Source organism: Calliphora vicina, chromosome 2 (assembly GCF_958450345.1).
Source record: "Calliphora vicina chromosome 2, idCalVici1.1, whole genome shotgun sequence".
Classification (NCBI taxonomy): Eukaryota; Metazoa; Arthropoda; class Insecta; order Diptera; family Calliphoridae; genus Calliphora; species Calliphora vicina.
In genome coordinates this window covers 132,343,459-132,368,237 of record NC_088781.1, presented here as the reverse complement: position 1 = coordinate 132,368,237, position 24,779 = coordinate 132,343,459, and positions in this window count along the sequence as shown.

Below are 24,779 nucleotides of genomic sequence, written 5' to 3'. Positions count from 1 at the left end.
GTATTCTTTTCCTTTTGCATCTCTTCAAATATTTGTGAATAATAATAATAATAAAACAACCACATTTCGTCGTGCCTGTGAAATGTTAGGAAACCAACCCATACAGGACCAGTGGTAGTTAGTTAGCCTGAGTAGTGTGCAATTCAATTATACTTTTAGTTTGTATTGCAACCCCCACCTTAACTGTTAAGGTTATTGTTAACCCTTGGTGGGCAGATGATATTTTCTTGCAAGAACGAAAACATCGCTTGGTTTCATTATGGCAGAGTCATTACCTTACAATTTTTCAAAATCTACTCTTTTTGATACCAATATTTATAAAAATACTAGATGACCGTCCCGGCTTCGCCCGGTAGCATTTACTAATGTTAGTTCTTCAAGTTTCTCCAACCCACATACACCTGCCTGTTCTTATTTATTTGAAAATAAAAGATCTAAATTTGTTGCATACTTTAGGGAGTTTTTTTTATTACAGTTGACTGGACGCAAAAAAAATCCGAGTTTTAATCGGAATTTTTAATTTTTTTTTCTTTACAAACCATCTTCTCAAAATTTCGAATCGAATAAAAAAAAAAATCAGCCAAATCGCTCCAGTCGTTCTCACGTGATGCCATTACATGCATGGACCATTTCATTTTTATACCCTTCACCTTCGTGAGAAGGGTATATATAAGTTTGTCATTCCGTTTGTAATTTTTCATTTCCGACCCTATAAAGTATATATATAGCCATGTCCGTCTGTCTGTTGAAATCAATTTTCTGAAGACCCCTGATATCTTCGGGATCCAAATCTTCAATAATTCTGTCAGACATGCTTTCGAGAAGTTTGCTATTTAAAATCAGCAAAATCGGTCCACAAATGGCTGAGATATGAGGAAAAAACCAGGACAACCTCGATTTTTTACCTATTTTTTACCTATATCTGGATTACTAAGTCATTAATATATACAATATGGATATCGAATGATAGATATTTCAAAGACCTTTGCAACGACGTATATAAGACCATAGTTGGACCTACAATGGGTCAAAATCGGAAAAAATATTTTTTAACCCGAATTTTTTTTTCAACAAAAAAAAATTTAAAAAAAATTTTTTTAATTTAAAAAAAAAAACAATTTGAAAATTTTTTTTCCAAAAAATGAAAAAAACTGAAAAAAAAAATTTTGTTCACTTAAAAATATTTAAATTTTTTATTTTGAAGTATAATTTGGTAAAGGGTATATAAGATTCGGCACAGCCGAATATAGCTCTCTTACTTGTTATATATGTAGAAGATATTGGTGGTGTCGGCTTCTGTTTATGTCCTGAATCAACATCCCATCGGCGAGTAAATTGCTTCTCAACCCAATAGTCGGTTCTTTTCCAGTTATAATCCTAAACAGTCAGTTCACTCTATTAGATTATTCATGAGTCTTCTAGAAGATGGCGCTGTGTATATAAATAGCAACAGTGGATTGTGAGTGAGTAACAATAGACTCTTTTTTTGGGTTTACGACTTAAAAATGCGGGATTTTTTTAAACATTTTTAGCTTTTTTTTTGAAACTTTTGTACAATATAAGTGAAGCGTATGCCAGAGAGAATGTTCTGCTTCGATCGAAATAAATAGTAGTCGGACGGGCAAGGTCTGAACTATAAAGCGGGTGAGGCCAAACTTCCCAACCACTTCGTTCTAAATAGTTTTTAACAGGTATTGCAACATGTGTCCGAGCGTTGTCATTATGGAATATTACGGTTTCATGTCTGTGTGTTTTTCGCCAAATACTCCCTTCAAAAAAATCAGTTGCGTTCGGTGCAGGTTCCCTACGATGGCTTGATCTGATTTCAGCAGCTCAAAATAGAAAGGACCCTATTGCTCCCACCAAATACAAAGTATTACCTTAGCGCCATGGATATTTGGCTTTGGTGTAGACTCAGCTGGTTGGCCGGGCTTCACATACGATCTCTTGCGCTTCGGGTTATCGTAATGAGTCCATTTTTCATCGCAAGTAATGATTCGGTGCCAAAATGATTTTCTTTTATAGCTTTGAAGCTGGATTTCAGACATGCAAATTCGTCTTTCAAGGTCTCTCAGCATCAATTCGTATGATACCCAATTTCCCTGCTTTTGGATGAAGCTTGAGTAGCTCCCAATGATTTTTGTCGTTGTCATTATGGAATATTACGGTTTCATGTCTGTGCCTTTTTCGCCAAATACTTGCTTCAAAAAAATCAGTTGCGTTCGGTACAGGTTCCCTATGATGGCTTGATCTGATTTCAGCAGCTCATAATAAATAGGGCGCTTTTGCTTCCACCAAATACAGAGCATAACCTTAGCGCCATGGATATCTGGCTTTTGTGTCGACTCGGCTGGTTGGCCGGGTTTCACATACGATCTCTTATGCTTCGGGTTATCGGGTAATGGATAAATTTTTCATCGCAAGTAATGATTCGGTGCCAAAATGATTTTTTTTATAGCTTTGAAGCAGCATTTCAGACATTTTGAATGACAAAATTGTCATTCAAGGTCTCGCAGCTTCAATTCGTATGATACCCAATTTCCTTGTTTTTGGATGAATCCTGCTGCTCGCAAACTTTTTGAAATTGCTGCTTGAGTTGCTCCCAATGATTTTTGCAAGCTCTTGTTGAGTTTGACAACAATCTTCATGGAGTAATGCCTCCAATTCCAAGTCTTCAAACATTTTTGACTGGCCTGGGCGATCTTTGCATTCCGTGTCAAAATCACCACTTCTGAACCGAACAAACCATCTCTCGCACATTGAAATCGATGGAAAATATTCACCATAAGTTTTGTTGCACTTTCTTTTAAAGAAGTAAAGCCAAACTTCCCGTATATGACGCTTTGTTGGTTTATAGCTATTCAATAACTAAGTGAGAATAAATGACAGATACATATGTACCCTTTAAAATTAATGGTTAACAGGCAGCCAGATGGTAGAGATAGGAAAGAGCGCAGCTAACTTGGGTCGCTTTCTGTAACCTGAAAATAGAAATAGAAGAGGTCCAGATAGGCAGATTCAATAAATAAATAAAAAGTTAAAAAAAGAAAGATTGAGATCAAAAAAGAAGGGTAAAGTCAGATAGAATATGGAGTAGAAGAAATAAAGAGGAAGGTGGTCAGAAGAGGAGAAGTGAGGAGGATAATATACACCAGTCTTTTGAAGGATACTGGGTCACTCCATGGAAATTCCCATGTCTGGCTTGAGTAGGCAATAGCTATTCCTAATAAAGGTATTGATGCATTCTAACTTCATATCCCATATCTCAGTAAGACTATTTAAGGAACGATGTCCCAGAAACCTGTTGCGTAGTTCTCCTAATGTCGGTCATTTACAAAGATGATCCTCCTCTTCATTTTGACAACTTTTACAGAAGTTAAGTCTCCTCCAAACGTGCAGTTTCCGTTAGACAGCTTTGCCTTTCTCATTGACGAGCATCTTTCTGCCCTAAACATTATGGCACTCATGATGAGGTACCCTACACAATGTCAATCGTTATTATAAATTTTTCTTACAAATTTTACTACGAACATTTTAAATTTAGCCAAATAGACGTTTTCCGATTTTAGATAAATCGAAAAAAGTGGGCGTGGTCAATTTGGTTTGTAAAGAAAAAAAAATAAAAAAAATTCCGGCTAAAACCGGCTTTTTTGAGTCCAGTTAAATGTACTAAAATAGCTCCCTAAAGTATGCAGTACAAATTTAAATATTTTATTTGCAAATAAATAAGAACAGGCTTGGAGAAACTTGAAGAACTAACATTAGTAAATGCCACCGGGCAACTAGTTAATAATAATTCAGGATAACATGTCTCTAGTTTCAAGTTTATTGGTTCATTTAATGTGGATTCTAACTCACTCGAAACGTATTATTAGAATTAAAAAGTACCATAAGGACCCATATTCGGTTTTAAATTTTTTGAAATTCTTTGGTTTTTTGGAAACTCTATTCTAGACCAGTCATTGACAAGCATCTTCCCTTTTAATACAACAAACAATTATTTCTCTGGTCTATCTGCCAGAATTACTTTTAAATACTTTCCTTTCAGCTAATGTATCAATCCATTAAATTTTATCTAAACTCTTTAAAGAACCCCCCTATACCCTCAATGGGTTAACAACATTATATGATGCATGCAGTTTATATGCTTTATATCAGCCATTATCTCCATTTAAAAATCATCCCTTTTTCCTCCAATAAAAATAACAATTTTTACATTACACTCACTCTCATCAAACACACAAAATGTTAACGCCCTCTTCAGTTAGCAAATCCTTAACAAAACTTAACATATAGTTGTCTCTTTCTCTCTTATATAAATATAACCTAACATAAAAATATTAACATTTTCTCCTTACTTTGGTCTGTTTTATAAAATTTTTTTTATTCACATAAAATGTCCTTAAAAATTTCAACAGAATTATTTTATCGTTTCAATTTTTTTCCCCCCCCCCATCATATACTACATGTGTAATTCCCCAATTAGTGTGTTATTTTAGTCTTAACTAGGTTATAGTCTCTCGATTTTGGTTCTTGCTATTTAGTGTTATACATTCAAATATACATACGTTGGAGGTAAACCCAGTTGGCCAAGCTTTTAAGACATCTTAAATGATAGCAGAATGATTGCAGGACAAATTCAAATAAGGGGCAGCCAAAGCAAATTGTCCAAGATGTGAACTACCCTGCACTATAGGTAATTTTAGCAATTTTTGTGGCCAAAATTATAAGGAAACACTGAACAAGATGAGAATCGGTATATGGGGGTTTTCAAGGTTTCTGATTTCGATTCTCAGGTAAAATTTTTCAAATTCAAAATGGCGGATCCAATATGGCGGCGTAAATTTTAAAATTTCTTCTAATTTGCATGAAAATCAGTATATGGGGGTATTCAAGATTGCTGATTTCGAATCTGAGGTAGAATTTTTCAAATTCAAAATGGCGGATCCAATATGGCGGCTTAAATTTTAAAATGTCTTCTGATTTACATGAAATTTGGTATACGGGGGTATTCACAATTGCTGATTTAGAATCTGAGGTAAAATTTTTCAAATTCAAAATGGCGCATACAATATGGCGGCTTAAATTTTAAAATGTCTTCTGATTTACATGAAATTTGGTATACAATAGTACTTAAGATTGCTGATTTAGAATCTGAGGTAAAATTTTTCAAATTCAAAATGGCGGATCCAATATGGCGGCTTAAATTTTAAAATGTCTTCTGATTTACATGAAATTTGGTATACAGGAGTGTTCACGATTGCTGATTTTGTATCTGAGGTAGAATTTTTCAAATTCAAAATGGCGGCGTAAATTTTAAAATGTCTTCTAATTTGCATGAAAATCGGTATACGGGGTTATTCACTATTGCTGATTTCGAATCTCAGGTAAAATTTTTCAAATTCAAAATGGCGGATCCAATGCAAGAAAATCGGTATATGGGGATATTCAAGATTGCTGATTTCGAATCTTAGGTAGAATTTTTCAAATTCAAAATGGCGGATCCAATATGGCGGCTTAAATTTCAAAACGTCTTCGGATTTACATGAAATTTGGCATACAAGAGTATTCAAGATTGCTGTTTTCGAATCTAAGGTAAAAATTTTCAAATTCAAAATGGCGGATCCAATATGGCGGCTTAAATTTTAAAATGTCTTCTGATTTACATGAAATTTGGTACACAAGAGTATTCAAGATTGCTGATTTCGAATCTGAAGTAAAATTTTATTTCCAAAACATAAAAATTTTTTTTTCTTTTACATAAGACGATTCCTCATTCAAAATATTGCCGCATTCAACTTTAGCAACAACAAAATTGTAAACAGCAGCATTCTTCTGCTCTTTCTTTTGTTCATCCAACCAAATTTTCGCAAGTTCGTTATTTTGTAAGCGGAGGCTGCCTACGAAAAACGATATTTCTCAAAAAGTGCAAAAAATTTCAACATGAAATTGACAAATTAAACTCAAAAATCTATATTTAACACGTTTCTGATTGTTTAAACCCGGCCAAATTCGGCCAACTTTTTAAAAGTTTATCCAAAGTTAATTTTTCACAAAATATTATAAAATTAAAGGTTATGTCAAAAGTATGAAAAACTATTTTTTTTTACAAAATATTTTTCTTAAAATAATAGGCACTTACTATCACTTTTGTTTTCCATATTTAATTTAAATTTATGTTTGTTTTTTAACTATTTAAATGAACTTAAAAACAATGACTTTGACCACTTGCTAAGCAGTCGCCGTTATCTATATGGGGCATTTCATGTCAAGTGAACCAACTTTTGAAATCGATGTCTTCCGATCGGGATGAAATTTGCACCAAGGTTAGCTCTATTGGATAGTAACTCAGACACAATTTTTCAACAACATCGGTCGAGAACTCTCTGAGTTATAGGGGGTAAAATTTTGACAATTTGGTCAAACAGGGGTTTTTTTTATCCATGTAACTTATTACCTATTGTTCTTAGCAAAATGTGTCCCAAATAGTATAGATAGCTATTTCTTCGATCTTTCGAAAAAAAATATTTAAAAAAAAAAATAAAAAATTTTTAATATTTTTTTTCCGAAATCAAAAACTTTTTTGACTTTTTTTTAAAATGGGTCCTTTTTTTTTTTTTTTTTTTTTTTTTTTCTTAAAATAAAGTTTAGATATTTTCCTTGAACACCTACTTGGTCGCTTAGTGGGATGCGAGTGGGATATCGATCAAAATAAATATTTTGTAACTCAAAACATAAAATTTTTGACTTTTTTTGCAAAATCAAAAACTTTGTTGACTTTTTTTTTTCAAAATGGACCCTTTTTTAATCTTTTTTTTTAGGTCAAACAAAAGCTTAGATATTATCCTTGAAGACCCTTTTGGTCGCTTAGTGGGATATCTATCAAAATAAATATTTTTTAACTCAAGACTTACAATTTTTGACTTTTTTTTTTGCAAATACGATTTTTTTTCCAATGGGCCCTTTTTTTAAAATTTTTTTTGTAGTCAAAAGAAAGCTTAGGTCCATTCCTTTAAGATATTTTTAGTCCCTTAGTGGGATGCGAGTGGGATATCTATCAAAATAAATATTTTGTAACGCAAGACATACAATTTTTTAATTTTTTTTTGCAAAATCAAAATTTTTTTCCAATATGGGCCCTTTTTTAATTTTTTTTTTTGCTCAAAAGAAAGCCTAGGTCCATTCCTTTAAGATATTTTTAGTCCCTTAGTGGGATGCGAGTGGGATATCTATCAAAATAAATGTTTTAACACAAAAATTGTATGTCTTGAGTTACAAAACATTTATTTTGATATATATCCCACTCGCATCCCACTAAGCGATCAAAACCATCTTAAAGGAATAGGCCTAAGCTTTCTTTATAGCAAAAAAAAAAATTACAAAAAGGGCCCATTTTAAAAAAAAGTCAAAAAAGTTTTTGATTTTGCCAAAAAATCAAAAATTGTATATCTTGAGTTACAAAATATTTATTTTGATAGATATCCCACTCGTATCCCACTAAGGGACCTAAAATATCTTAAAGGAATGGACCTAAGCTTTCTTTTGACTAAAAAAAAATTTTTAAAAAAGGGCCCATTTTGAAAAAAAATTCGAATTTGCAAAAAAAAAGTCAATAATTGAATGTCTTGAGTTACAACATTTTTATTTTAATAGATATCCCACTCGCATCCCACTAAGCGACCAAAAATATCTTAAAGGAATGGACCTAAGCTTTCTTTTGACTACAAAAAAAAATTTAAAAAAAGGGCCCATTTGGAAAAAAAATCGTATTTGCAAAAAAAAAGTCAAAAATTGTAAGTCTTGAGTTAAAAAATATTTATTTTGATAGATATCCCACTCGCATCCCACTAAGCGACCAAAAGGGTCTTCAAGGATAATATCTAAGCTTTTGTTTGACCTAAAAAAAAAGATTAAAAAAGGGTCCATTTTGAAAAAAAAAAGTCAACAAAGTTTTTGATTTCGGAAAAAAAATATTAAAAATTTTTTATTTTTTTTTTTAAATATTTTTTTTCGAAAGATCGAAGAAATAGCTATCTATACTATTTGGGACACATTTTGCTAAGAACAATAGGTAATAAGTTACATGGATAAAAAAAACCCCTGTTTGACCAAATTGTCAAAATTTTACCCCCTATAACTCAGAGAGTTCTCGACCGATGTTGTTGAAAAATTGTGTCTGAGTTACTATCCAATAGAGCTAACCTTGGTGCAAATTTCATCCCGATCGGAAGACATCGATTTCAAAAGTTGGTTCACTTGACATGAAATGCCCCATATATATAAAAGAGTAACGTTACTGACTGACACACACACAGCCCAAACGACTGAAGCTAGAATCATGAAATTTTAACTGTGGGTTCCTCCCTCCCCAAAACGATCCACTAAGAAGGGATTTTTGGAAATTCGAACGTTTAGGGGGTAAAAACGGGTAAATCCGGTAATCTTATATCTTCAAAACTAATAAAGATACAAAAAAACTTGAAATTGCATGTTACTCCGTTTAAAAAATAAGCTGACAGGTGTTTCGTACTTTTTCGAAACTCGAACCTTTTAGGGGAGAAAACGGGTAAAAACTGTATTTTGGTACTTTTTTGGCACCCTATGTATCTTTTAAAGCAATAAACATAGAAACAAAATTTAAATCGTATTCTTTACTTTTCAAAAAATAAAAAATATAAGTTTGGTACTTTTTGGAAATTCGAACCCTTAAGGGATAAAAATTGTGTTTATTTTTGGTACTTTTTCATAAAAAATGTTTTTCTATAATTTGACATAGACATTCGAATATTTCACTATGAGCTCCCACCACGATACTGAAAATTATTTTAATAATATTTTACCACCGCAATGGGTATAAAAATGGTACCAAAAAGGGGATAAAATCGGAAAAATACATTTTATTGCAAATTATTAAGTTGATTTTGATAATTTTTTTAACATTGGTTCCTGGATTCATACAAAAATTAACTAACAGGTTGTTATTTGGAACTTGAGTGCCATGGTGTATTTTAGGCCAAATCCGGGTAAACAGTTTGGTACTTTTTTTAAAACATATTTATTATTAGCCACATTAGCACAGATTTTAATCGATTGAGACATGTCTGTAGCATAAACAACTTGGAATATTTTTAAATTTCAAACTTGAGGGGTGTTCAAGGAGGAAAAGGGAAATTGGTACTTTTCTCCTAATGGTACCTTTTTAATATTTTAAATTATTTCACTTATCGACATTAAAGTTAGCTGATATGTATCTGAGTGAAGTTAGTGTTAGAAATAAGGGATTATATTTAGGTACCAAAATGTGAGAACTGAACTATAGGTACTTTTTCATTTTTCTAATGGTACTTTTTGAATTTTCCATTTCCAGTCCATTGTAAGACTTAGAAACATGAAATTAAGCATATATGGTCCTAAGTGAGTGAGAATTCTAGGGGGAGACTTTTTGGTACTTTTTCTTTATTCGAATGGTACTTTTTGTAATTTCTTCACCATGAACCTAGAAACCTGAAATAAAGCTTATATGGAACCGAGTGAGTGGGAAATCACGAGTGTGGACTTTCTGGTACTTTTTCTAATTTCTAATGGTACTTTTTTGAATTTTCTATAACAAGGGACTTAGAAACATGAAATTAAGTATATATGGTCCTAAGTGAGTGAGAATTCTAGGGGGAGACTTTTTGGTACTTTTTCTTTATTCGAATGGTACATTTAGCAAATTCTTCACCAATGAATTTAGAAATATGAAATAAAGATTATATGGACCCGAGTGAGCGGGAGACTTAATAGTACTATTTATTTCTTCTAATTAGGGTGGCGAAGCGCACCGGGTCAGCTAGTATTTTTATAAAAACAAAACTTGCAGTTGTTTGTTTGCTTTAATGTTTTCTTTATCAAATACCAACAACATAAAATGCATTCATGAAAGTTCAAAAAATTACTTTTTGCCTCAAACATGGGTATAATTACCTATAGTGCCCTGTTATAAACAGATTTTTAAATTTTTTTTTTGGTTCGACCTTACTATTCGAAGATTTGGTCAACTGGTTATGATTTAATGGTTGTGTGTTGTATAGATTTATATAAAAAAAAGTTGTTTTTCGTTCGTTTATCATGTCAAAGTATTTTTTCACTTCATTAAGTAGGTATTACGAGTAGGAACCACGACTGAAAAAGTTGACACACAAAGTTGCTTTTTTAGGAAAGTTAATACATTGAAAAGTACTCTAGTACTCTTCATTAATTGCGGACGGTTCCATGACAATTGGATCTTCGCTCCGGAAAATACGAATCTCATTCGGCCAAAGATTGCCAATTTAGCAACAGCTGTATCAATCTGAAGTTTTTTCCCAGAGAAGACATTTTGACGACGGCAGAGCTGTTACAACAACAACATTAAATACGGAAATTTGGATTAAAAACCCAGAAGAGTTTAAACAAGTAAGAGAGCTATATTCGGATGTGCCGAATCTTATATACTCTTCACCAAATTATATTTCAAAATAAAAATTATAAATATTTTTAGGTAAAAAAAAAAATATTTTTTTTTTCAAAGTTGTTTTTTAATTTTTTGGAAAAAAAAAATTTCGAATTGTTTTTAAATTTTTTTTTTAAAATTTAAAAATTTTTTTTTTTGTTTTTTATTTTTTGGTGAAAAAAAATTCGGGTAAATAAATTTTTTTTCCGATTTTGATCTACTAGGTAGGTCCAACTTACTATGGTCTTATATACAATGGTTGACAAAACAATGGAAACTTTTCCAAATATTTCATTAGTGGCCTAAAATCTGAAATAATTTTTTTAAAAATTTTAACATTTTTGTATACTTTCTAACTTAATTTAACAAACAACCAAGGACATAATTAATTAAATTCTAAAAATGAGAAAACAAAATTAAAAGATTTCTTTATTACGGCATTGACAAAACAATGGAAACTTAGGTATTATTTTAACAAATATAGTTATTAAACTTTGCAATTACTCAATATTTTGTTGGGTATCCCTTATTTTTTAAAACTGCTACACATCGACGATGCTTTGAACCAATTAAATAGTCAATGGTCTCTTTTGAAATATTTTGCCATTCCCTTATAACCGCCTCCGATAAATCTTCCTTCCTGGTATAATTGTGGGTCCTTATTTTACGATCTACAATTTCCCATAGATTTTCTATAGGATTGAGATCTGGCGATTGGGCAGGCCACTTCAAAACACTTACCTCGTTGGATTGTAGCCACTCGGTTACAACCCTAGATGTGTGTTTCGGGTCGTTGTCGTGTTGGAATCTCCAAACTAGGGGCATATTTTCCTCAGCGTATGAATACATAACATCGTTTAATATGGTTCTGTATCCTATACCTGTCATGGTATCTTTTATAATATGAATTGGACCCATACCTTGTCCTGAAAAACATGCCCATACCATAATATTGCCACCGCCAAACTTTACAGTCTTATTTGTGTACTTTGGATCTAATCTTTTGCCCTTTGGTCGTCTTACAAATGTTCTCCCATCACTGCCTCTTAAATTGTATTTGGATTTATCGAAAAAGAGGACAGTATTCCATTTCTGTATCGACCAGTTTACATGATTCCTGGCAAATTGTAGACGAGCAGAACAGTTGTTTTTAGAAATGAGTGGTTTTTTCACAGGACAATAGCAACCAAGACCTGTTCTAACTGTTCGGGTACTTATTTCTAATTTTAGGCTATTAACAACCTCTCGAGGAGTTATTTTTGGGAATTTCTTGAACTCTCTCGCTATTAAATTATCTTGTCTAGGAGTAGTCTTACGAGGTCTTCCACCTAAATGTTGAGTTTTGTTTTACCGGTCTCACGAAATTTCTTTATAATTTTTGAAACTGCTGATTTATTTATTGAATATTTGTCACAGATACTTTTTTGTTTTAAACCAGCTTTAAAATGGTTAATTATTTTATTTTTTAAGTCTTCGCAAATCTTAACTTTAGCCATTTTCGTTAACTTTGAAAAGAAGCAATTATGCGAAAAACTTAGAAAAAGAAATTGTGAAAAATTACCAGAATTTAAAAACAAGTAAGAAAGTATGGTCGGGCAAGCCCGACCTACACTAAGTAAAAGAGTAAAAACATTTTTCTTTTAAAATTTCAATAATTTGTATTTTTGAGTGATTTTCGGAAGTGGGCCTTATATGGGGGCTATGACCAATTATGGACCGATCACCATGAAATTAGGTAGTGTGATTTATGCGATTTATGCACGTTAAAGTGATTTTCGGAAGCGGGTCTATATGGGAGCTATGACTAATTATGGACTGATCGTAACAAAATTTGGTGACATGAATTTTGTATATATAAAACTTATTTGGAGCGAAATTTGTGAAGATACATTTATAAATTAAACATTTATGACCGATAAAGTCCAATTTCGGAAGGACATTTGTATGGGGGCTAGGTGAAATAATGGACCGATTTCAGCCAGTTTCAATAGGCTTGGTCCTTGGGCCGAAAAAATAATATGTACCAAATTTCATCGAAATATCTTGAAAATTGCGCACAAGGTTTACATGGACAGCCAGCCAGCCGACCAGACGGACGGACGGACATCGTTTAATCGACTCAGAAAGTGATTCTAAGTCGATCGGTATACTTTAAGGTGGGTGTTAGACTAATATTTTTGGGCGTTACAAACATCTGCACAAACGCATAATACCCTCCACACTATGGTGGTGTAGGGTATAAAAAATTTTTTTTCCAAAGTTGTTTTTTTCATTTTTTGGAAAAAAATTTTTTGTTTTTTAAATTTTTTTTAATTTAAAAAAAAAAATGTTTGAAGTAAAGCTAAACTTCCTGCACAAATATTTGATATTTTGAGTTTTTATACAAAAAATCGATTTTTGGTCAGAAATATTGGTGATCACAGATCGAGCTCCTTTTCTTGATTAAACACTTATTGGCCAAGTTATTAGCGAATTTAGATATTTTGAGTTTTTATACATTTTTTTTCAAAGTTGTTTTTTAATTTTTTGGAAAAAAATTTTTCCAATTGTTTTTAAAATTTTGTTTTAATTTTAAAAAAAAAATTTTTGTTTTTCAATTTTTTTTTTGTAAAAAAATATTTTTTTCGATTTTAACCCACTGTAGGTCCTACTATGGTCTTATATACGTCGTTGCAAAGGTCTTTGAAATATATATCATTAGATATCCATATTGTCTATATTAATGACTTAGTAATCCAGATATAGGTAAAAAATCGAGGTTGTCCTGATTTTTTCCTCATATCTCAGCCATTTGTGGACCGATTTTTCTGATTTTAAATAGGAGACTTCTCGAAAGCATGTCTGACAGAATTGTTAAAGATTTGGATCCCAAAGATATGTGGGGTCTTCAGAAAATTGATTTCAACAGACAGACGGACATGGCTTTATCAACTCCGCTATCTATAAGGATCCAGAGTATATATACTTTATAGGGTCGGAAAACGGAATGACAAACTTATATATACCCTTCTCACGAAGGTGAAGGTTATAAAAATATTGGAATATCATGCCAAGAAATTCACTAAAAAGGATCTGAATTTATATCCCTGAAGTAGGTATGGTGACAATGTGGCCACTTTTTACAGTACTCTTCACTATTGTCCAGTTGCTTTATCGGATTTTTGAATCATTTAATGCTTATATAACCCTCGTAAAGAAAAGCGATAAGGATTGGCTACTTTACCCCACCCAGGCAATTGATCGTTAAGACTATTGACACTTTGCAGTCCCTAAGTAATCTAGAGTGTAGTTAGTCAACTTAAAAAAAGTCCATTAATTTCAATTGCTTGGCTGTTCATTGCGCAACTCTGTTACGAATACATGTCTCTGTGTGGCACGAATAAGAAGTCATGTTCGTTCCTTAATTGTAGTTGCAACACAGCTGTATGTGCTACAAATTGTAGCAGCAGTAGTAGTAGTAGTAGCAATAATAATAATTTTATGTACATAAATTCAACCATAAACGACTTAAGTATTCTCATCGTATTGATTTTTTTGTTTGTTTTGTAGTTGCTGCTGCTGCTTGCTTCTGTTGTCGTTAATTTAACTCTGACTATATAATAATTTTTTGTGTAATTTGCTTGTAACTTGTCAACGTTTATAATTTCATTTAATAATTTTCCTTTTTTTTTTTTTTGCTTTACTTACTCATCTCGTTCTGGTAAATTGTGCATAATTATGAGAGAATTCAATTATAGCGAAATTGTTTTTATAAATAAATATTGACATATTTTTATGCTTAATTAGCTGTTGAAATTGTTTATGAATTTATATTGCTCATACGTAAAAGTTGTTAGACAATGAAATGTTTTCTTTAGAACTTGGTGAATTTTTATCAAAAAAAAACTAAAATGTGCTGCAGATTTTATAAAGTATTTAACTGATATCTTAGCTTTCAGAAACAACTTTCGGAATTTGTCTATTGTTCCTAGTAACTAAGTTATTGTAATATTAAGCCAACAACCTCTAATTAAATATTAATCATACGCCTTCCTCTAGATTCAAGAATATTTCGATTTATTTGCTTCAGTAATTGAAATTTATATAAAATTTTTTAATATTTTTAAAATATTATATAGCAGGCCTTTAAAATTATTCAATTTCTTAGTTAAGAATTATAATTTTCTTGGAAATTTAATTGAGAAAAAAAGAAATTTTTAAAACGTTATAAAATTTAATTTTTTTTAAAGAAACTTTTATAAAATATTTAAATTATCAGAATCCTTAATATCTTGGCTTTCAGAAAATATATTTAGAATTTGTTTTATTGTTTCTAGAAAATAAATTATTGCTGTATTAAGCCAACAACCTCTAATTAAATATTAATCATACGCTTTCCTATAAATTCGAGATTATTTGTATTAATTATTTTTGTTAATTAAAATTTATATTATTTCTTTATTTTTACAATATAATTAAATGCTATAATTTAAACTAAATCAATATTTCAGTTAAAAATTATGATTTTCTTGATAATATAACTGAGTGGGAATACATTTTTTGGTGTATCTTAATAAAATTTAATTTTCTAAGAAGCTTTTTTTTATAAACTATTTTAATTATCAAAATCCTTAATATCTTAGCTTTTAGAATTTATTTTTAGAATTTTTGTATTGTTTCTTGAAAATAAGTTATTGCCATATTATGCCAACAACCTGTAATTAAATATTACTCATACGCCTTCCTATAAATTCATGATTATTTATAAAAATTTCATATTTTATGAAGCTTTATTAAACTGTTATCTAAACTTTCGGAATCCTTGTTGTCTTAGCTTTATGAAACAATTTTTAGAATTTGTCTATTTTTCGTAGAAAATAATTTATTGCAATACTAAGCCAACAACCTCTAATTAAATATTAATCATACGCTTTTCTAAAAATTCGAAATTATTTCTAAAAATTTGTTTTTTAATGAAGATTTTAAAAACTGTTTATATAATTGGAATCCTTGTTATCTTAGCTTTCATAAACATTTTATAGAGTTTGTCTATTGTTTCTAGAAAGAAAGTTATTGCATTATTAAGCCAACAACTTCGAATTAAATATTAATCATAGGTCTTGTTGTAAATTCAATATTATTTGTTAAATTAAGATTTTTTAAGAAGCTTTTATAAACTGTTTTAATGGCCTTGTTATGTTAGCTGTAAAAAATACTCTTTAAAATTTGTCCATTGCTTTTAGAAATTTAGTTAGAGCTATTTTAGATAAAAAACAAATAAGAGAGCTATATTCGGCTGTGCCGAATCTTATATACCCTTCACCAAATTTTACTTCAAAATAAAAATGTTAAATATTTTTAGGTAAACAAAATTTATTTTTTTTCAAAGTTGTTTTTTTCATTTTTTGGAAAAAAAATTTTCGATTTGATTTTTTAAAATTTTTTAAATTTAAAAAAAAAAATCGAAAAATATTTTTTAACCCGATTTTTTTTTCACCAGAAATTCCAAAAAAAGAAATTTTCGATTTTATTTTTTAAAATTTGTTTTTTTTTTGGAATTTTTTAAATTTAAAATTTTTTTTTTTTTAATTTCAAAATTTTTTTTTGGTTTTTTCAATATTTTTTTTAATATTTAGCGAAAAAAAACTTCCGGTGAAAAAAAAAATATTTTTCGATTTTGACCCATCGTAGGTCCAACTTTGAATCATCATATCTATCATTTGAATCATCATATCTATTATTAGATATAGGTAAAAAATCGAGGTTGTCCTGGTTTTTTCCTCATATTTGAATTTTTCCTCATGAGATTTTGCTGATTTTAAATTTTATTTTATTTGAAGATTTGGATACCGAAGATATCTGGGGTCTTCAGAAAATTGATTTCAACAGACAGACGGATATGGCTTAATCGAATCCGCTATCTATAATGATCCAGAATATATATACTTTATAGGGAAATCAAAAAATGTAGAAATTACAAAACGGAATGACAAACTTATATATAGCCTTTTCATGAAGGTGAAGGGTATAAAAATAGGTAAAAAATCGAGGTCCATTTGTGGACCGATTTTCTAGATTTCAAATAGCAACCGAGCCGGAAGAATTCTTGAGATATTGATGTATGAATCGTGTATGTGAGTTATTTGGGAGCTTCGGAAAGTTGAGTTCTACAGACAGACAGAATCGAAATTTTTTGGAAATAAATCTGGCATTTCTAAACGGCTGGTCCGATCGGGATAAAATTTAAATTGGGCGTAGGCAAGGAGTATTCGAGTTTAACTTATTAAAATGGGCCCTACAAATGCTCCAGGGGCGGCTCAAAGTAGTATGAAAAAGTGCAATATTTTTGAAGGACGGAGTTTTAAAGTTATTTTTATCTAATTGAGATATTGACTTGAAATTTTTTTTGTAAGACCAAAAATTAACTCTAATCAAAACAGTATAGCTTGGAATAAATGTGGATCAAATTGTTTTTCGATTATGCCCCACTGTGAGACGGGTCGGAAAATTATATTGTGGAAATTACAAACTGAATGACAAACTTATATATACAAACTCAATATACTTATTGAAGAAACTGAACTTTAATTGCATATTTATATTTTAAACCAAAAATCAAGATTTACAATCTTAAATTGGACAACAGTTTCTTAAATAGTGATCGAATTGAGAAAAGATAATGGTCACAATTCGATCGTGATTTGATTTGATTTTTATATGAATAATTTATTAAGATCATTATATAGTGGACGTAGACATTTGATCATAAGTTGAATTGTAAGAAAATTCATTTAAAATTATGTTTATAGCGCTACTTTTAATAAAAATAAAATCTGCAATGTAGCTGCTGTGATATATTTTTATAACTTTTGCAATTTTTAACATCTTTATTACCCATAAATACAATAATTAAGTAGAAATAAATGTGTGTGTATACGCACGTGTATCCGCATCAAATTAACATATTCGACTCCCTCCCTAGTTGATTGTTGAAATTAACTACCATAACAACGTAATATATTCATAGAATTTATGTATATTTTTCATATACAAACATAACTACTAGCAGTGGCATTCAATAAATCCCAGCAGTTAAAAAGACATTTCATAGATAGTCCAATAACCGATTGCTCCTCCGACAATTCTCCAATAGATTACTTCTGGTGGTAAACATAACTACTTTCTAAAGTGCTGTACAAAATAAATATTTGAAGTGATTACACTCTAGATTACTTAGAGTTAATAAAATGACAATTGACTACACGCCAGATTACCAGGGATGTATAAAGTAACCAATTGACTTCTCTCAAATGACTCAAAATATATAAATAGGAGTCAGCCAGCTGATCAAACATTAGTGACAATTACTGTCTATAAGGGATACATTGACTACTTGCTTAACTGCTGGTTACTGGGATTTCAATCATTCTCATACACCTACAAAATTATCCTGTCAAACATACACAGATACTCCTATAAACACACACACACACATACCATCCATGCTCAGGGATAAATAATGTTTTTATCAATTAATATTTTTCTTTCATAAATTAATTACAATAATTGTGGCATTTAATGAATTTAATGTACGCAATGTACACACCAATCTCTATATACATATTTATGTATGTTTGTTTGTACAATATAATATATTTTTTTATATGTAAATAGGTTTGTATGAATGCAAATAGATGTGTGTAAACGCATTTTTATGTAATTTATATGTAATTATTTACATAAATGAGTAAATTATAGATACAATACTGTGGTGCAAAATATGTAAATTATAATAAATCTTGAGTCAAGTTTAAATGTAGAGAGAGAGTCGGGTTTAATAACTATACAGCTGTATTTGCACCTTTGTAATACTTCTGATGTCCCGATCCAAATTGCATTATCAATTTGAATTTAATGGTCTGTAACGAAATTCCTAAAACGGGGAAAATGTGTTCCAAAAACTGAGTTTTATACTGTGACGTTAAAAAAAACTTTGTAAGTATTTAAGAAACATATAGGGTTATACAAATATGGAGCTTTTTCGAAGATCGGTGCTTTGCCTTTTAAGAATTTTTTACTCAAACCTAATTTTTTTTATTATACCCTTCATCTTTGTGAGTAGGGTATATATAACTTTGTCATTCCGTTTGTAATTTCCACAATATAATTTTCCGAACCTATAAAATATATATATTCTGGATCCTTATAGATAGCGGAGTCGATTAAGCCATGTCCGCTTGTCTGTCTCTCAGTCTGTTGAAATCAATTTTCTGAAGACTCCAGATATCTTCGGGATCCAAATCTTCAACAATTCTGTGAGACATGCATTCGAGAAGTTTCCTATTTAAAATCAGCAAAATCGGTCCACAAATGGCTGTGATATGAGGAAAAAACCAAGGCAACCTCGATTTTTGACCTATATCTGGATTACTAAGACATTAATATAGACAATATGGATATCTAATGATAGATATTTCAAAGATATAAGACCATAGTAAGTTGGACCTATAATGGGTCTAAATCGGAAAAAAAAATGTTAACCCAAATTTTTTTTTCAAAATAAAAAAATTGAAAAAACCAAAAAAAAAATTTTAAATTTAAAAAAAAAAAAATTTAAATTTTCAAAAAAAAAAATAATCGAAAAAAAATTTTTTTCAAAAAATTAAAAAAACAACTGGAAAAAATATTAAATTTTGTTTAACTAAAAATATTTAAAATTTTGAAGTATAATTTGGTGAAGGGTATATAATAGGGTATTCGAATTATTCGATTTTTCTCTTGTTCGAATAAAACGAATAATTCGAATAAGAGATTTTAACTTGTTCGAATAATTCGATTACACGTTTAAAATTAATCGAATTATTCGAATAATTTAAATTTTTTTTAAAAAAGTAAAGAATGAAGTTTTGATGTCGGTTTTTTAATATTTTATTGTTAAAGAATAACAAAAAATAACGTTAAAATTAACAATGCAAGTATTGATAATGTTAAAAAGCATTCGAAAACAAAGTCCATCATTAAATTTTCAGTAGAAATATTCTGATCAGATTAACTCCCGAACAATCTACAAAACTCCACTAGCAAACCCTTTAGTTTCCGTTTTGGAGCTATGCTTTAAAAAATTTGAGCTAGTTGGACATGATCCAGAATTCAATTACAATATATAAAGAACTTTTTTATGTCGTTCATTAATTCGGGTTTTAAATTGAGTAACTAATTCTTTAGCAAATTAATTATTCACTATTTCCAAATTATTTATAACAAATTTTATTATACATCAAGCTCTGTCAACGTTGCCGAATTTTTGCTTAATAAAGTGGTCTTGGGGAATTACACAATAAAGGGAATCTGTCCAAAGTTTGATATCATTGTCAGTGAACGTGGCTAATTTTAAATCAGGCATTGCATGATTGACGCGTCTACAAATACGCAAAAAGTTTATTACCATGTTAGACAAAGATGTTCAATGATGTACAAAATCATGTATAAGACGAACTCCATGCTTTTGTGTTTATCATTCGATTTATTAAATATTTTGCAACACTTACGTACGCGGTTAATAATATCACTTATATACATATATTTTAAGATCATGGCCTTCATCGATTTCAATGTAATCATTATAAATGTCATCCTCAATATCACTTTCGACGACCGTTTCAAAATCACATTCAAACTCCACTTTAATCTAAGTTAAAATTTTGATTATTAATTGCGATTCTTCTAATATTTCGCCAGCTAAATAACAAATATTTTATTCCGTACCTTTTATTTTCATTGGTTCAAGTCCTAAGTTAAAAATTTTAGAAGGAGCTATCGGAACACTCATCTACAGTGATCGAAAGCCCCTTTGTCTTTAGTTATTTGTCGAATTTCAGAAACAATACAATTTTTGTGAGTCATTATTACTTATTTAAATTTGAAATTATGCAAAATTTTAAGCAATTTAATAAATTTAAATATATATGAACATTTATTCGTTTATTCGATTATTCTACATAAAATTGTTCGAATTATTCGTTATTCGAAAATGTCCATTTTTAAATTATTCGAATAATTATTCGTAAGAAATTATTCGATTAATCGAACGATCATTAGTCGAATGAATACCCTAGTATATAAGATTCGGCACAGCCGAATATAGCACTCTTACTTGTTTTTATCTATATCTGGATTACTAATGCCCAGTTTTTGACTTCGTATTTAAATGCGTATTTAGTTAATTTTTACTTAAATTTAAGTTGTATTTATATACAGTTTGAGTTTTCAGTGCTATATAATTTTTCTTATTTAAATAAGATAAAAATATGGTAGCACTACTAAATATCAAACATTTATCGATACTTTTGCTTAAGGCCCTAAGTCATTAATATAGACAGATATTTCAAAGACCTTTGCAACGACGTATATAATACCATAGTAAGTTGGACCTACAATGGGTCAAAATCGGAAACAAATATTTCTTAACCCGATTTTTTTCGCTATATATTAAAAAGAAAAAAATTTAAAAAAATTTTTTTTTTCAAAAAATTAAAAAAAACAACTTTGGAAAAAAAATGTTGTTTACCTAAAAATATTTAAAATTTTTATGTTGAAGTATAATTTGGTGAAGAGTATATAAGATTCGGCACAGCCGAATATAGCTCTCTTATTTATTTTTAAATTAGCCAAGTTTGGATGAGTCTGGGGTATGTTGTGTCCGCTAAAGTGAGCCAAATTTAACTTTACACGCTTTTGAATTAAGTTCTCTTTCCGGATCATATAATACTAATATGTATATCGACGTCATTTACCCAAAATGATTTATCTGCAAAAATCTGATTGTTCAGGAGAAGCAAAAAACTGTTTACTTCAATAACTATTGAGTATTAAACAAATCGATCTTCCACAATATGTTTGATAGGCTTCTACTAATTCCCTAAAATATAAATTATAAAATAAAACCCGTTATTCGCATTTTAACGATAGATAAACCATTTTGTCTTAGAAAATTTTCGATGTTAATATTAAAATGAGTAGAAAAACTATTTTGTTTGAAAACAATTTTATGTTTAAATACTGTTGTTTTTCACTTTTAAATAATTTTAGGATTAAAAATAGAAGAAGAACTTACTTCAGGTTCAAATAATTATCTGTATGGTTTGTGTTAGTGTTTATTAATATTTATTAAATAAATTACATTTATTTTGAATGAAGATTATCATAGACAGAATAATATTCATTAGGTATCACAGATTTCAATTCCTGTAGATGTTTCCATTTACTGGTGGATATTGAAAGATATTCTTGGTGAAGTAATTGTGGATCTATATATCCTGGGTATTTTTTCATTCGTACTCATCATTAAAACTAACTTTGTATTTTACACTACCATTCGGTAAATATAAAAGTGATTTTAGTTTTGAAACAATTGGGGGGCCATTCTTAGATCGTCCAGGACGAATACTGGAAAAGCGTATAATATTTTCATCGTTGACGTTTTCAAGTGGTTTGCTTATTTCTTTGGCACCAACTATTACAATTTTACGCGCCTCTTTCGTTATCTTGATATAATCATGAGGAATATATGGATTGGTCGTTCAACTTGTTTTTTTTAAATTTTTGCATGTGCACTGTCACATTCCATTTGAGTATGTCCCTTTTCCAGATATTTTTGTTCAACATTTTTTTATACCCTTCCTTTTTATACCTTATACCTTTTTACACCTTCGTGAGAAGGTGAAGGTGAAGTTTGTCATTCCGTTTGTAATTTCTACATTTTTCATTTCCGACCCTATAAAGTATATATATTCTGGATCCTTATAGATAGCGGAGTCGATTAAGCCATGTCCGTCTGTCTGTCTGTCTGTTGAAATCAATTTTCTGAAGACCCCAGATATCTTCGGGATCCAAATCTTCAATAATTCTGTCAGACATGCTTTCGAGAAGTTTCCTATTTAAAATCATGAGCAAAAAACCGGGACAACCTCGATTTTTTACCTATTTTTGATCTATATCTGGATTACTAAGTCATTAATATAGACAATATGGATATCTAATGATAGATATTTCAAAGTCCATTGCAACGATGTAGATAAGGCTATGGACCTACAATGGGTCAAAATCGGGAAAAATATTTTTTAACCCGAATTTTTTTTTTCATCAAAAAATTTGTTTGTCATACATTTTTAATCAAAAAAAAAAAATAAAAACTAAAAAAAAAAATTTTTTAAAAAATTAAAAAACAATTTAAAAAAAAATTTGAAAAACAATTAAAAAAAATTAAATATTGTTTATCTAAAAATATTTAAAAAAAATTATTTGAAAGTATAATTTGGTGAAGGGTATGTAAGATTCGGCACAGCCGAATATAGCTCTCTTACTTGTTTTGTTTTCTATTGAGTAATTAGACAAGGCATTTGAGAGAAATTGGTTCCGATTTTGGTAGCCGCAACCATTGGAATAAAAACCTATAGGCAAATCACCAGTTAGGCAGTGTGTCTTAAGATGAAATTTGAGGACAAAAATGTTGACATATGTATTTACATACTATATGCACACTATGTTATCTTATAATATTTTTGGCTAAAGTAATAAACTCCCATCCCAATTATCAAACATTTTTTTCCGTTAAACTGTGTGAAGGTAGAAACATTTTGAAAAAATATTTCAAATCTGCGTATTAATATTCATCAGAAAAGTTGAATTCATTTTAAAATAATTACAGATTTTTAATATACGACTGCTATGAAAATCTCGCAAATACATTGTAGGTAAACCATTTTGTCTTTAAAAAAAAAAGTGTTTATGTAGATAAACCAAACTGTGAATAAATCGGAAACAAATCAACATTTTAATCAGAAATTCATGCCATAGGAAAAGTGCATCACAGGGAATAGTTTGGCATCAAAAACTAATTTTTACAAAATCTGCAGATAAACCGTTTTGGATAAACGCCGTCGATATAGTCCCGAAGAAAAAATATATGGATTGTTTTGGGAAAAAACGTAAAAAATACAGCCTTTTTACATGTTCCAATTTTGGATGCATGTAACTTGTTATAGTGACGATATAACTGTTAGCAAGATTTTTTATTTTATTTAGAATATTGTCACCAATATAACTGATACTTTAAAAATAAATTTCAATCCTTAGTAGGCCCACCATATCTAAAAAAACCGTAAAAGGATCGAGCAAAATTAAAAAAAAAATCAGCTCAATCGGATAATAAATGGATTTTAGGCGATTTTTTTTTTAAAAAATTTGAAACCCGAGTTGACCAAATTTGAGAGGCAACGCACCCCATTAGTGCTAGGAACCTGAACAAATTTAAATCAACTTGAAAACACTTCAGCTCCAATCATATGAAATTTCGTAACAATGTCTCCAATAATTTGAATTCGTTTTAGTATTTGGTATTTTAACAAACAAGTTCAAAATATTTAAAATTTTTAGGTCAACAAAAATTAAAAAAAAAAATTTGATTTTTTTAACGAAAAAAAATTTTTTTTTTTAATTTTTTTGATGAAAAAAAATTTGGGTTAAAAAAATATTTTTCCCGATTTTGAGCCATTGTTTGGCCTTATATATGCCGTTGCAAAGATCTTTTGAAATATCTATTATTGGATATCCATATTGTCTATATTAATGACTTAGTAATTCAGATATAAATTAAAAATAGTTCAAAATCGAGGTTGTCCTGGTTTTTTCCTTATATCTAGCGATTTGTGAACCGATTTTAAATAGCAACCGAGGAGTATTATTTGGGGGCTACGGGAATTTGATTTTAACATACAGACGGACAGACGGACATGTATATATTCTTAGCTTGATGGATCCATATTTCCAATAAGATCTATGGAATTTGGCTTGGTGCTATACCATTCCTATACGAGTTGTTGCAGAAGGTTTCTCAAATGAGTTTTTTCACAACATCTTATTAACTTATTTCTTTCATGCTTCTCTTTCAAAATATCCTTCTATATCAAACCGCAACCTTATCTACTCTTCATTCGAATTGTGTTTGAAAATAATCAAGGTTATCGCAAGACTCCTTTCTTTATTTCACAAATACTTATCTTTCTAAATATCCTTCTATGTCGAATTCGAACCCTATTCATTCTTTCAGATATTACATTTTAGGTTAATATATACCATCAATTGTAGGCCAAGTCTATTAGGGTTTTAGAATATATGAATTCAGATCTAAGTACTCGTAAGATCTTAATGTTATATGGCGCAATGGATCATATTGATTAATCGGTTTCTGGTTTAGTCTTTACTTTAAAGGTCTCCGAATCCGCTAAACATTATTGTGTAGTGTCACATGCTTAAAATTCAAAACTTT